Here is a 13,890-nt window from a genome sequence, read left to right on the forward strand (position 1 = left end):
ATTTGGGATTTAGCCGACCAAATTGTATTCTTATTGGTTAAACCAAAATAAAAAATGATGGTACAACATGACAAAATTTCATGCCGGCTGAAACAAGGCCCCCGTTGTTTTTGCCAGGGAACCAGGGCGAACAGCGAAAAGTCAGCTACTGGAACAAATCTGAAAACAAACCCCAACTCAACATCACCACAGTTAAAGATTGGTACTATCAACGTAAGAAGCCTGAATGGCAAAGAAATGGAGCTAGCTGAGGAATTAGATAAGTACCGGATCGACATAATAGGGGTGACTGAAACAAAAAAGACCAAAACTGGTGAGATCTTTCTGAGCAATAAATACAAAATGTTATATTCAGGCAATGACAATCAAGGAAAAGAAGGAGTAGCCATAGTATTCAACACAAAATACGAGGTAATCTTGAATGGCAGTCAGTCTCAAGTAGAGTAATGTGGGCAAATATGAGAATGGGAAACTGGACAATGAGACTTATTTGTGCCTATGGTCCCACAGAAGGTTCTACTAAGGTAGAAGTGGAGGAATTTTTTGAGGCTTTAGAAAAAGCAACAGACAATGAAAAAGGAAAAGTTGGTTCTTGTTGAGGGGGGGGGGGGATCTAAATAGCAGAGGAGGAAATGATTGTGAGACATACAAAAATATTTTGGGAAAATTTGGAGAAAAGAGCAAAGCTAATAATAATGGCAAATATCTGTTGGATTTCTGCTCAGGACATGGACTGGTTATTACTAATATTCTAATTAATTAAGTTGGAACATGGTAATTGGTTATTACCTTGTTCCAACATAAAAATGTGCACAAATTCACATGGAGAGAAGAGGCTAGGAATAAGAAAAGTCTCATTGACTATGTTATTGTTGATAGTGATGTTTTCTCCCTGGTGCAGGACACCAGAGTGTACAGAGGATTTGAAATTGGAAGTGATCACTATTTAGTCTTGAGCAGGATAAAATTGAATTTCATATTGAAAAGAATAACATGTAAGAAAGTTTGAAAGCGAATAAAAGTTGAGCAGCTCTCAGATGTGAACTGTAGACTAAAATACACAAAAATTATTGAAGAAAAAATGAAAGAGTTTGAGAACAGGAACCAAACCTTGGAGATTCAGTGGCAAACTCTGAAGAAAACATTGATTGATTCTGCCAGAGAGGCATGTGGTGAGGTTGTCTGTAAGGATAAAAAAATCAGAACTCCCTGGTGGACACAGGAAGTTAAAGAGGCAGTGAAGGAAAAGAAGAAAGCATATCAAAAGTTCCTCAAATAAGTCAGCTTGAGCTCTTAGAGAATATAGAGACAAATGCAAGAATGCTAAACACTGTGTAAAACTAGCTAAACAAAAGTCATGTGAGGACTTTGGCAAGAATATAGAAAATAAATATCAAGAAGGTGGCAAAATATTCTGGAGGTTGTTAAAGAAGCTTAGGAATGGAGGAAAGAGTGCTGTAAAAGGAGTTAGAGATGATAAAGGTGACATGAAAACGAGAGAAAAAGATATACTTGAGGTATGGAGTAATTACTTTGAAAAACTGCTAAATGAAACAAGCAGTGATGACAGCACAGTGGTAAAAAACAATGACCAGGCATGCAGTCAGGAATACATATCCATACTTGAAGTAGAAAAAACCATCAAAGGCTTGAAATGTGGAAAGGCAGCAGGAGTAGATGATATTCGACCAGAAATTCTGAAGAATGGTGGTATAAGAGTCTTACAGTGGCTGCACTGCATAGTTCAGAAAGCCTGGACAGAGGGACGAATTTCCAATGATTGGAGTAGAGCTCTCATAGTACCCATATATAAAAAGGGAAATAAATCTGAATGTGAGAATTACAGAGGTATTTCTCTACTGAGTGTTCCTGGCAAGATCTATGCAAGTATACTTGAGAAATGGTTGAGAAGAATTGTGGAAGAAAAGCTTGGTGAAGAACAAGCTTGATTCAGGCCAAATAGAGGCTGTAAGGATCAGATCTTCACTTTATGACAAATAGTCGAGAAAGCATGGGAATATAACAAAGATCTGAATTTAAGTTTTGTCGATTTGTCAAAGACATATGACAAGGTGCCAAGAGAGAAGCTATTCAATACGCTGCAGTTATATGGTGTCAATGGGGCATTGTATCAAGCAATACTTAGTCTTTATTTGAGTTGTAAGTCAGCAGTTAGAATTGAATGGAGTACAGGAAGATGGTTTAATGTTAAATCTGGTGTGAGACAAGGATGTACATTATCCCCTATGTTATTCATTATCTATATGGATCACATTATGAAGGAAAGTGGTATTAAACATGATATCAAAATTGGAGATGTTAATGTCAGCTCTTTGCTTTATGCGGATGATGTTATACTTCTAAATAAATCAGCTACAAGTCTGCAAGATTCTCTGACTAAATTGAATAGCTGTTGTACTAGATATGGTATGAAGGTCAGCAATAAAAAGACAAAGACAATGAAAATAAGCAGAATCATTTAAAATGTCAACTGTGTTGTGAACGGAGAACCTGTGGAACAAGTAAAACATTTCAGCTACTTAGGCATGATTTTTACTGAAGATGGTAAATTAAATATAGAAATAGACAACAGAATCAGCAAAGCTGGTATGGTGGGAAGTTAACTGAATAAATTCATATGGAATAAGAGAGAAATTAGTCGGAACACTAAATTAGCTGTATACAAGACACTGTTCAAACCAGTTTTAACTTATGGATCTGAGAGCTGGGTCAGAAGTAAAACACTTGACCAAAGACTAGAGACTGCAGATATGAGAGTCCTGAGAAAGATTATAGGCCTGAACAGATGGCATCAATGGCAATATCATATTAAAAACGATATTAGGAAAGAACTTGACATTGTCATCATCCAGAATGCGTTAGCAGAGCTAAGCTCAGGTGGTCTGGTCACTTAAACAGAATGGGCGAGGAAAGATTAGCAAAACAAGTGTTCTCTGCCAGGTTGGCAGCAAAACGACCCAGAGGAAGACCAAGATATAGGTATATTGATACGGTACAAAGTGCCTTAGACGATAGAAATATAAGATCTGATAATGTTGGAGTCTTGACAAGTAACAGACTGATTTGGAGGAAAATTGCAGATAGGAAGTTAGTAATGATGTAATTTTTTTTTTATGTAGTACTATCATATCCTGTACACCCATTGAGGGTACATGGCAGGAATTTGGTGATGATGGTTACCGAGTAATTTTATAAACTTGGTTATTTTACTCCTAATTCCAAGTAAGCAAACAGTTAAGTTTGCACCTGAACGTAGTTCAATTCTAAAGGTGATGCAACACCAGTGCAACTCATTGTAAAGTTGGGTAAAACTCTGATCACTATCCTTAGTATTTTCCATAATGTCAAGCACATCTCACTAAGAGATGTATACTGCAATAAATTATGGGTGGGGTCACTTGAAAGAGGTAAAAGGACTTCCTTATCTTTACATGTCATGGTTTATTTCAACACTGCAGTTATTCTGTGAGTTGTATTGATAATATTTACTATATGGCCCTTGAACTTCAACTTCTTGTCTACTAAAACTTCAAAATTCCTAGCCTGATCAATTTCTTCTAGTATAATCCAACCAATATAATACAACAGCAGATCTCTAATCATACAAAGTGATTAGATATCTGATGTGTTCAGCTGAACATATGACCTTACATTTATTGACATTGAAATGACAGCCATTTTCACATACCCACAATTCCAGCCTATTCAAATTATTCTGCAAGTACTGCATATCAGCAGCACTCCTAATTATCTTGCCTATCTTTGCATCATCAGCAAATAGCTGTATGTTCCATGTCAAATCCTTTCCAATGTCATTAATGGATAAAGTGAAACAAATTGAATAACAACAATGGACCAAGGACTATTCCTTGAAGCGACCTTGAATTTTCCAGATTCCTTCCCCCATACATGATTTTGATATGTCAGTCAGCCATCCTCTTATCCATGCCAATAGTTTATAGTCCAATCCCATATTCTCCAATTTATGCGACAGTTTTCCATGCTGTATTTTGTCAAAAGCCTTAGCAAAATCCAAAAGTGTCAATTACACTTGTCTAGCTCAGTGGTAACATTATTGTAGAATATGAGGAAGTTGCCAAAACATGACCTTTCTTTAGTAAACCCATGCTGTTCATTCTAAAGTAGAGATTCTCTATCAGCCCATTTCAGAACATGAGCCCTAACCAAGTTTTGCAAAATCTTCACCACTACTCCTGAGATACCAATAGGCCGATGGGTGAATACATCAGTCTTTGCACCACCCTTGTGCAATGGGATTACCATACATTCTTTCCACACCAACGGATTCTTCCCTGTTTGGCGACTTCAAGTATATAGCCTGGTTAAAGGAATAGCATAACAATAGAATTCTTTGGAATTATCTTTGGCTTGCAGAGACATTTTCTTTTCATACTCAGACTTAGCTTTCTATACAACAATTGTGACTCTTTTGGCCTGCTGCTTATAGTTTTCATAACAGTCATCATCCTCATGAACACAGTATTCCTCCCCCATCCTTTTCTGAAGAATCACTTGCTTGATTAGATTACATCCGTTTGACTCCTACCCTATTTATTCTTCAAACTCTAGGGACACATTCTGATATTGCATAATTTAAGTATTTTTTAAATGCTTCCCATGCACTGTCAATATTCTTCCCATCCAGTAACTGATATCATTGTGTCGAACCTGGTATATTCCTCAGTTGGTCATAATTTCTTGTTTGTAGTTCAGCATGTAAACTTTTCTGAAAGGAACATTCATTAACTTAGCCACTTCTCATGTGAGTACTGCAGGTCTGGTATCATTAACTGGAGACCTGACACTATGATGAAATCTAACATCCTTTGACCTCGAGTTCATTCTGTCATACGCTGCTTGAGGAAGTTGTCTCACAACAGCTCAATAAATTCAGATTCATTCTTCTCATGAGATTTTACTGGTACCCAATCAACGTTTGCAAAATTAAAGTCCTACATTATGATTACTCTTTTTTTGCACTAATTGTCTTTATATTTAGTGATGCATTTCTTCGTCGACCAGGAACACTGACAAAACCAATAAAAGTTAGTAAAACAACAACAAAAAATACAAATTAATTAAAAATTTTAAATATGTCATCGCATCTTTCGAAAATTGTATAGATCTGGCATCAGTGAACAGACCGTTGAATCGTATCGGCCTTTCGGAAACATTGCCGATTTCATCACGGGAAGTCTCGAATGTTCTGGAAATGTTTCTGCGAGTATAAACAAGGCTTGAAACGGCAGTAACAGTGGCCAACAGTGAGAAGTCAATGATCGACATTATTTTACTTTTATTCGCAACAACTTTGATACAAGGCATTAAAACAGTATTTTCTAGTGTAGAAAAACTGATAATTTTTTAATTGGACATTGTTTGGAGCGTCGACGTCAATAAATTCAAGTTCACAGAATATCACTCCGAGAGAAATCAAGAAAGTATGCAGCAGAATATTTAGATTTCGGTTTTACAAAGACTGACGTAAAGGATGAAGAAAGACCATTGTGTGTTGTTTGTTCGAAATTTTTGGCGGCTGACAACATGAACCCGAATAAACTTAAAGACATTTGGAAACACTTCATAAGGAATATGCTAACATTGAGAAGTCTTTGCTGCCAAACTGAAATGTTTTGAAAAGCAAAAATCTAGCATTAAAAAGCTTTACTAGCTTCTTACAAAGTTGCGTATAAAATAGCTAAGTGCAAAAAAGCCCCACACAATCGGAGAAGACCTAATTCTGCCAGCTGCGATTCATATTGGGGAAACTATGCTTGGAGAAAGTTTTTGCTAAACCAATTATTCTCGATCCAGAGAGCAACGAGGATTGTCATTTAATTGCTTATGTTCGATTTTACGGTAGATTATCAGCAGTTGAAGAGTTATTGTTTTATAAACCAATAGAAAGAAGAGCCACAGCACTTGAATTGTTTAAAATATTGGACGATTTTATATGCAAGGCAAACATACAGTGGAAAACTTGTTTTGGAATTTGCGCTGATGGTGCTCGAGTTATGTCTGGAGGGTTTTAAAGTTTACACGCTCTTGTGAGGATTTGGACACATCGCATGATTCATAGAGAAGCTCTTGCTGCAAAGGAAATGAGTCCTGATCTAAACGTGTTGATAATGCCCTTAAAATCAAGACTGTTTTCTGAAACTTTGTAATAAAGACGGCTCGAGCGGAACATTCAGCATTACTATTTTACTGCGAGACAAGATAGTTATCACAGGGAAAATGTTTACAACGTGTTTACAAATTATGAGACGAAATAGCAATCTTCTTCGAAGAGTTAAATCACGAAGATACAAGAAGTTCCGATTGTGATGTTCAGATTCATATTCGAGAAACTAAATACATTAAACTTCCAACTGCAAGAAAAAAAATACACATATCTTAGAGATGAACGATAAAGTTAATGCTTTTTGTAAAAAAAAAAACTACAGCTATGGAATAAAAAGGTAAAGCAACAAAAATTAGAAACGTTTGCAAACATGGATGAATTTATCAAAACCTACAAGGCAGAAGAGCAACACATCAATGTTTTATTTGCAGCTATTGAAAATCATTTAATGTTGACGAAGAATTTTAGAAACTATTTTATAACCGACGACAACATAATGGCAATGTACGAGTGGGTTAGAAACTCATTTCAAATTACCCCTGAAAGTTTCTCAATTGAAGAAGAGGAACAATTTATAGACTTCACGTCAAGCAGCGAAATCAAAAGACAATTTGCATCTAAATCGCTGTTTGAATTTTGGGCCGTTGTTGTTGATGAATTTTCTGCACTAAAGTCGAGAGCTTTTCGTGCACTTTTGCCATTCCCAAGATCTTATCTTTTTGAAATCGGGTTTTCTGCAGTGTCTGCCTTAAAAACAAAATATAGATCTCAGTTAAATATAGAAAGAGAACTAAGAGTGTCAATTTACAATATATCACCATCATATGAAAAGCTTTGTTCCGCAACAAAGGTCCGAGGAAGCCATTAATTTTTAGACTCGTTGTTATTGTTGAGTTTTAATTAGTTGCTCGGTATATTTTGCAATATTGATATATTTCGTAAGCGTAACTAATTTATTCAATACAGTGGATTTTATACATTTTATTTTAATTATTTTTTCATAGTGTATGTATTTTATGTTTTTGTTTTTATATTGTTTTTGTGTCAATAAATAGTTTTATTAAATGTATTTGTTTCAGTAAAGTAGTTCTACAGTTTTTCCTTTGATTTCCACTTTCATCCCCCCCCTTAAAAACTGCATCTTTCTAAAGAATTTCGCACGCCCATAGGTTGAGAATTACTGCTATAAAGGAATAAAAGGCGTTAGCTTATTATTTTTATTATTATTATTATTTTAATATATCCTCGTGTATTTTAATTAACTGCGATATATTTTGTAGTAAATTTAACTTCTCAAAAATATTTCATGTATGATATTGAGAACGTCCTCTTCTGTATTGTAATGTGACACTGCGAAACCATATCTTGAAATATGATTCGTTTTGTACTACATTTTGATTAACAACTCTGTTTATCAAACCATAAGATTCAGTTCTTTCCTATATTTTGTTCATTTTCATTAAGACTATCGTTTCATTACTAATGGCTTTTTAATTTCTTAGTGGTGTTTATTTTACTGTAATATTTAACATAAATATTGCTCTTTGCAGGCTATTTTACCTACTTGATAATATCACCTGATTACAAGGAATTTCTCTACTTTGATGGTTGTTTAGAATTATCTAAACTGGGGTTTCCCAAACTGTGTTCCGCGAGAAGTTCTCCTAGAATTTGTGATTTTAGTTTTCTAAGCATTTTTCACGAATAAATATTTTATAGTGGAAATATTCTGAGGAGAATAATATTAGTGACTATGTCGAAAAGTTCAGACCCAGAACACCTAATGACATCTGTGTATCGTTAATTTTCACACATCGAAACCTTTCAACATTTGGGAAAGGGAATACCGCTGTTTATAACCGGTCATAAAAATTGCTTGCAAGCGGATTATAACAATGGGCGGCGTATCCTCTGTTCTCAAAAGTGAAAGAAATAACATCTGTGTTGCAAATGTCAGTGACCAATCAGCAAGGAAGTATAAAGAAAATTTTTTCCACTGAAATTGAAGATCAAGGTAGTCTGTATCTTGTTCTCAAATCTAGTAATACTGAATACTTTCTTCACAAGTTTGTATTGTAGGATGAAAGTTTCGAAACCATAGTGCCGTGGTTTTTTTTAAAAGTAATAGGCCTGCAGATTTAAATTTTAATATGAATAAGAGACAAGGGACTTTGTTTAATTTTGGTATTAAGAAATCTCTTATTGAAGGTGTTTGTGACGCAACAGATAGTGAGTCATCCATCACCAGCCTACAAAGCGATCTCCAGGATATACAAAAGAAGGGGAAAACTGCCAGCTCACAGTAGAAAAAGTCTGCAATCACTCGTATGTACTTATAATAATATTATAAATTTTTGGTGATCAGAATGGGATATGTCAATGAAAATCAGCATAAATTAATTTAATTATGTTTATATTTAATTAATTAATAATTAATGATCAATTAATAATAAAAATTAGCTAAATCAAAAATTAATTATTAATTAATACATTACAAAATAACCAAGGTGTTCCGTGAAAATTTCAGGATTTGTTAAGTGTTCAGTCGTAGGAAAAGTTTGGGAAACGCTGAAACGCATGGGCACATACTCCACAGGATTGGCGTTTCTCAGTTTACTAAACATGTACAGTATAATCGAAGTGTTCATGATATGTATACTTCGATTTTACCCCAGAAACTCGGATATTTCATCGGTCCTACAGGAAAATCGCTCACGAGAACACACGCAATTTACAGGGAAAAAAAAAACACTGGTGTTGGTGGCGATGGACTGTAGATAGTATTAATGGTAGTAGTATAGTTCTAGGTAGTTGAAGAATTAAGTACAGTAGTAGGGAAGACAGTGAGATGTGTGTAGCACAGTAGAATACAGTTCTTTCTGAGATCACACAATGCACAAGGGTGGTATACAAAGACTGATGTGTCTGATAATCGACATATTAGTATATCTGGAACGGTGGGGAAATTTTGAAAAAAAAAAAAGTTGATAAGGACCACATACAGAATCGTGTTTTCAGAGATTTTGTTCTTTGCGATGAACGGCATAGGTTTACTAAGGGAAGATTGCTTGGGTAATTTGCTTACATTACATAACAATATTACGGTTGAGTTAGACCAGGCGAATGGTTACACTGTGAGAATTTTGGACTTGGTAAAAAGTGTTGACAGGATTAAGCATTGATGGCTGTTTGCATAAGTGGACGATATGGAATTAGAATATAAATTACCATTTTGGATAAGAGGACGGTTATGTGACAATATCAAAAAGAGGTGTGTGTGGTGGTGGTTGGAGGAAAATGTGAGTCTCCAAGATTTAAGGTGAGTAGCATTGTTACCCAAGGATCAGTCTTAGGTCCATTGTTAATCAGTCTTTATATTAATAATATAATTTTTTCTTCTTGATATGAAAAATGATATGCATCTCTTTTGACAGAAAATAAAGTTATCCACTACTACTACCAAATTGTGGATTAGGCCTATTGGGGTATCACGTTAAAAAAAAAAGCTCGCCTGATACTCTACCTCTGAGGTGGTGTGGAAAAGAGTGCACCTTTATCTCTTTTCTTTTCTATCGATTCTCATTGAAACAGAGAAGTCAACAACATTATTCAGAGACGCTTTTCTGGTTGCGTGTTTTTTTTTTTTAATTTTTTTTATGCGTATATGTTCATCAAACTAGTTACGCGTAACTATCTACCTTTGCTGTAATTAACAGCTCATAATCTTCTTTTCCAAGTCGATATACTTCAGAGTTCCTACGATTTCTAAATCTCAGAATAATGATAGTACTTCAAAAAAAATTTTGCATCTTTCTAACTGCGAAAAGTACTTCGTTTAGAAAAAGCACGTGATTACATTCACATGAGTCTTCATTGAGATATTGTTGTCTTTTGACGAAACTATTTAACGTTGAGTAGTTTCATTTGTTAAAAGATGTTTGAAACGATGCTACCTATCGATGGTCGATGAAATACATCGACCCAATTATAAGGTAAGTAAAATAGAAAGTTACTTGACGTTTTAAATTTTTTAAAATATTTTAAAATTATATTCACATACCTTTTTTTGTTTCATATAATACTTTTAAATTTTAATTTCATTATTAAAATTGCTTAAATACCTAACGCACGTGCAACCTCCCGTATACTTTTGACTGGCTGTTGTTTGGAATACTTTCGACTAGTCATTAGTACAAATATATCGGTCAAAACCATAAACATGTTTGTTACTTTTATTCAAAGGACTGTCTTGTAAAAAATGGTCTAATTAGTTAACGGGCACACTGTGTAACACTGAATTAATGTCTGCACGGCTAGCCTAGTGGCTGTGCGCTTCACAACCATATGCCTGGGGAAGGAGTGTCCTAGGTTATTCCCGTCGACGACGAGAGGAGCTTAAGGATCATCCTCAGCCATACCCAAGTTAGCCGGTCTTGGGCGTACAGTAGGGTTTTTCTCCCCAGTTTAGCTGGGGTTTTTCATCCCGCAAACCGGTCCCGTGAACACACACACGGATACAGTCAAGAATACCTAAGACGATCCCTCCAGCCACAGGTCTGAATTGTCAGCTATGCCGGTCCCGAGCCAGGATAAAAATAGGGGGCATTGAAGTGGTGTCGTACCTCCCCGTAAAAGGGGCTCACGGCCGTTGAATCACCATACGAAATAAATAAATAACTGAATTAATGATACTGATCAGTGATCACGTATAAAAATATCAATATTTAATTCAACGATAAGTAGTGGTTTAAAATCAAAAAGTAAATATTAGAATTAAACTCAATCTTGTTAAATAGAGAATACATAGAAACCGATAGAAATATATCAAACATTTTGCTGTGTACTTTTCATCCGTATGTAGTTCATACGTAAGCAATTTGTTGCGAAAGTACAAGAAGGCGAAGTTCACATGGTGGAACTTTTGTTTATTATAAAGAAGTCATTAAAGAAGCAGTTAATACTAAGAAAAAAAAAGAAATCGTTTTTGCTGAACATCTAAACAGTAGAGTAGAAAATTATTACAAAATATATACGAAGGTGTTGGGAAATTTTTGATAAAAGAATAAAGCTAATTGATGTTAAAGAAAAAAGTATTTGTCGGATTTTTGTTCAGTAGTATTATTCATTACTAACACTATGTTGCAATACGAAGATGTGCGCAATTTCACATGAAGAGAATACATTAATAAGAAGTCTCATTGGCTGTGTTATTGGTAACAGCATGTCTTCATGCTAGTTCAAGGGCATAAGAGTATCCAGAGGATTTGAAATACGAAGAAATCGCTATTTAGTTTGAGCAGGATAAAATAGAACTGAAAAGAAGAATGTGTATGGTTTTTCAAAAAACGTTGAGCAGCTTTCATTGGTGCTGTAGACATATAAGCAAACATTATTCAAGAAAAAAATGAGAGTTTGAAAACAAGAGCCCATACTTGGAGATTCATCGCGGATTCTGTAAAAAAACATTGACTGATTCAACAAGAGAGGCATGTAGTGGAAGTAACTATCTTGGATAGGAAAATCAGAACGTGGTGGACTCAGGAAGTTAAAGATGTGTTCAAGGAGAGAAAGAAAACGTATCGATAGCCAGCTTGTTATCTATGAGAATATAGAAACATAAGATATAAAATTACCAAAAAGAAACTTATTGGAAGTCTCTTGAGAATGAAGAAAATAAACATCAGGAAAATAAAGAAAAGGATAAAGGTGATAAAGATGACATGATCGCTGAAGATAAATATACTTTAAATGATTGGAGTAAACATTCAAGAAAGAAAAAAAAAACTCAGTACATTTCAGTATCTGAAATGTACTGAGTTGGAAAAAGACCGAAATGTAGAAAGAGACAGCCTGTATAGAGGTTGTCATGATAAGATTTTTATTTTATGATAAATAGGTGGGAATTCTTTATTTTCTCAAGAGTTCTCAAAAAGTGAGATCTCTTCAGAATATAAAAAATTTATATTTAAGTTTTATAGATCTGGAAAAGGTGTATGACAAGATGTCAAAAGAAAAGCTGTTCAAAATCCTACAGTTACATGATATAAATGAGACGTGATATCGAGCAATACATAGTCCATATTTTAGTTGTAAGTCAGCAGTTAAAACTGAGCAATTACTCATTTTTAACGCTTAGGATGTCGGTGCATTGCATAGTTGGACAAATGAATAGGATGATTGTAAAGCACTGGCTTCTGCTCAGCTGTGAATAAGATTAGTGATAACTGGGAGAAGCCATTTATGTGTTGGAGAAAGAGAGAAGATGATAGGACAGAATGATTTAGCCCTGAGTTACTTCTGATTAGTGGTAAGACTCGAAGAGAACAGGTCGTTCAACTTGACAAGTAGTGAAGGATCAGAGAGAAAGCTGGCAACCGAATTATAGATGGGAACGGTAGAACAAAGGATGGCAATTTATTTAGAAGACCTCGATCGAAAAGTTCTGGAACAGTCAAGGGCGACGGCATAAGTTTCTCTGAACCTTTCATAGCCCATGTCAAGTAGTCGATGATGTGAGCGAGGAGATTAGCTGGGAATGCTGAGTGGCGGAATCCGTACTAATGATCAGTGGTTAATTAGTAGGGCTCTAAGTACTGGAGAAATTGTCTATTGGTGAATTTTTCTATTATTTTGGAGAAGGGTGACAAGATAGCGATTGGACAACAATTTGACCGTAGACTTTCTCTCTCTCTCTTGGAATAGGATGGATATGTGATTGTTGTTTCCATGGAATGGGATAAATATCACCCTACGTATAAGATTGTAGAGACGATACAGGAGATGTGCTGAAGAGGAACGTTTGATAATAATTGGAGCGATGCATCAAGACAAGAAGAGGTTTAGGATTCAGATTATTTAGTTACGGTTCTCATAATTCTGTATGTTATTGTGTCAACCAATCCAATTGAACATTGTCAGTTGTCATGAGTTGCTGTTTTTGTTTTCTGAGTTTCATCTGTCTTGCGTGCATGAAGTGTGAACTGACGGGGTAAGCAAATTTTTATATGTAATATAGAAAAGTTTTTAATATATAATTTTTAATAAATGTAAAAAAGTTTCGATAAACTTTTTTGCCCATATTTACAATAGGAAACAGTATTGTAGTTGAAGGAGGTAAGCCTCGTCTTCCATTTTACACCTTTAAGTAATTCAAATATACCAACCAAATATAGCATTCTCTTTCATTATTATTTTCTAATGTACCTTAAAACAAACACATTTTCCTCACTCTGCGCAGATTTGGTTACAATTAGTTGAAAAAGTATTCAAAGTAATCCTATAATTAATTGCATTAGACCAATTAGGATGAGCACTGATGTGCTATGCACTCTTAAAACTTTCATACATCGAAAAAAAATGCAAGTTTCTCAGTGTCAAACTGACGTGAATTTTGTAGCGTGGGTTGCATAAGCTACGACAGCACACCCAACCTAAATGAGCACGTTCTCTCGTGGACAAGTTAGAACAAAACTTCGTTTCATAAAAATAAATTTAAAAAAAAAGAAAGAAAAGAATTCTGTTTATGGGTTTCCTTTTTTATCTGCTAAAGTGTGTTCGGTTTACTTGAATTGTGAGGCTCAAGGGAGAGGACCTTATAAATATTCAAATGTCGAGGAACATGTATGGATAAAAGCCTTTGCATGTGGTGTAACAGCACTGAGGTCCTGTGCTGGAGTAAGATAGCTAGAATCTATTAAGATACGTGCGCACATTAGAAACTTATT

This window comes from Typopeltis vanoorti, chromosome 24 (assembly GCF_054136105.1).
Source record: "Typopeltis vanoorti isolate ZY-2024b chromosome 24, IOZ_Tvanoo_1.0, whole genome shotgun sequence".
Lineage (NCBI taxonomy): Eukaryota > Metazoa > Arthropoda > Arachnida > Uropygi > Thelyphonidae > Typopeltis > Typopeltis vanoorti.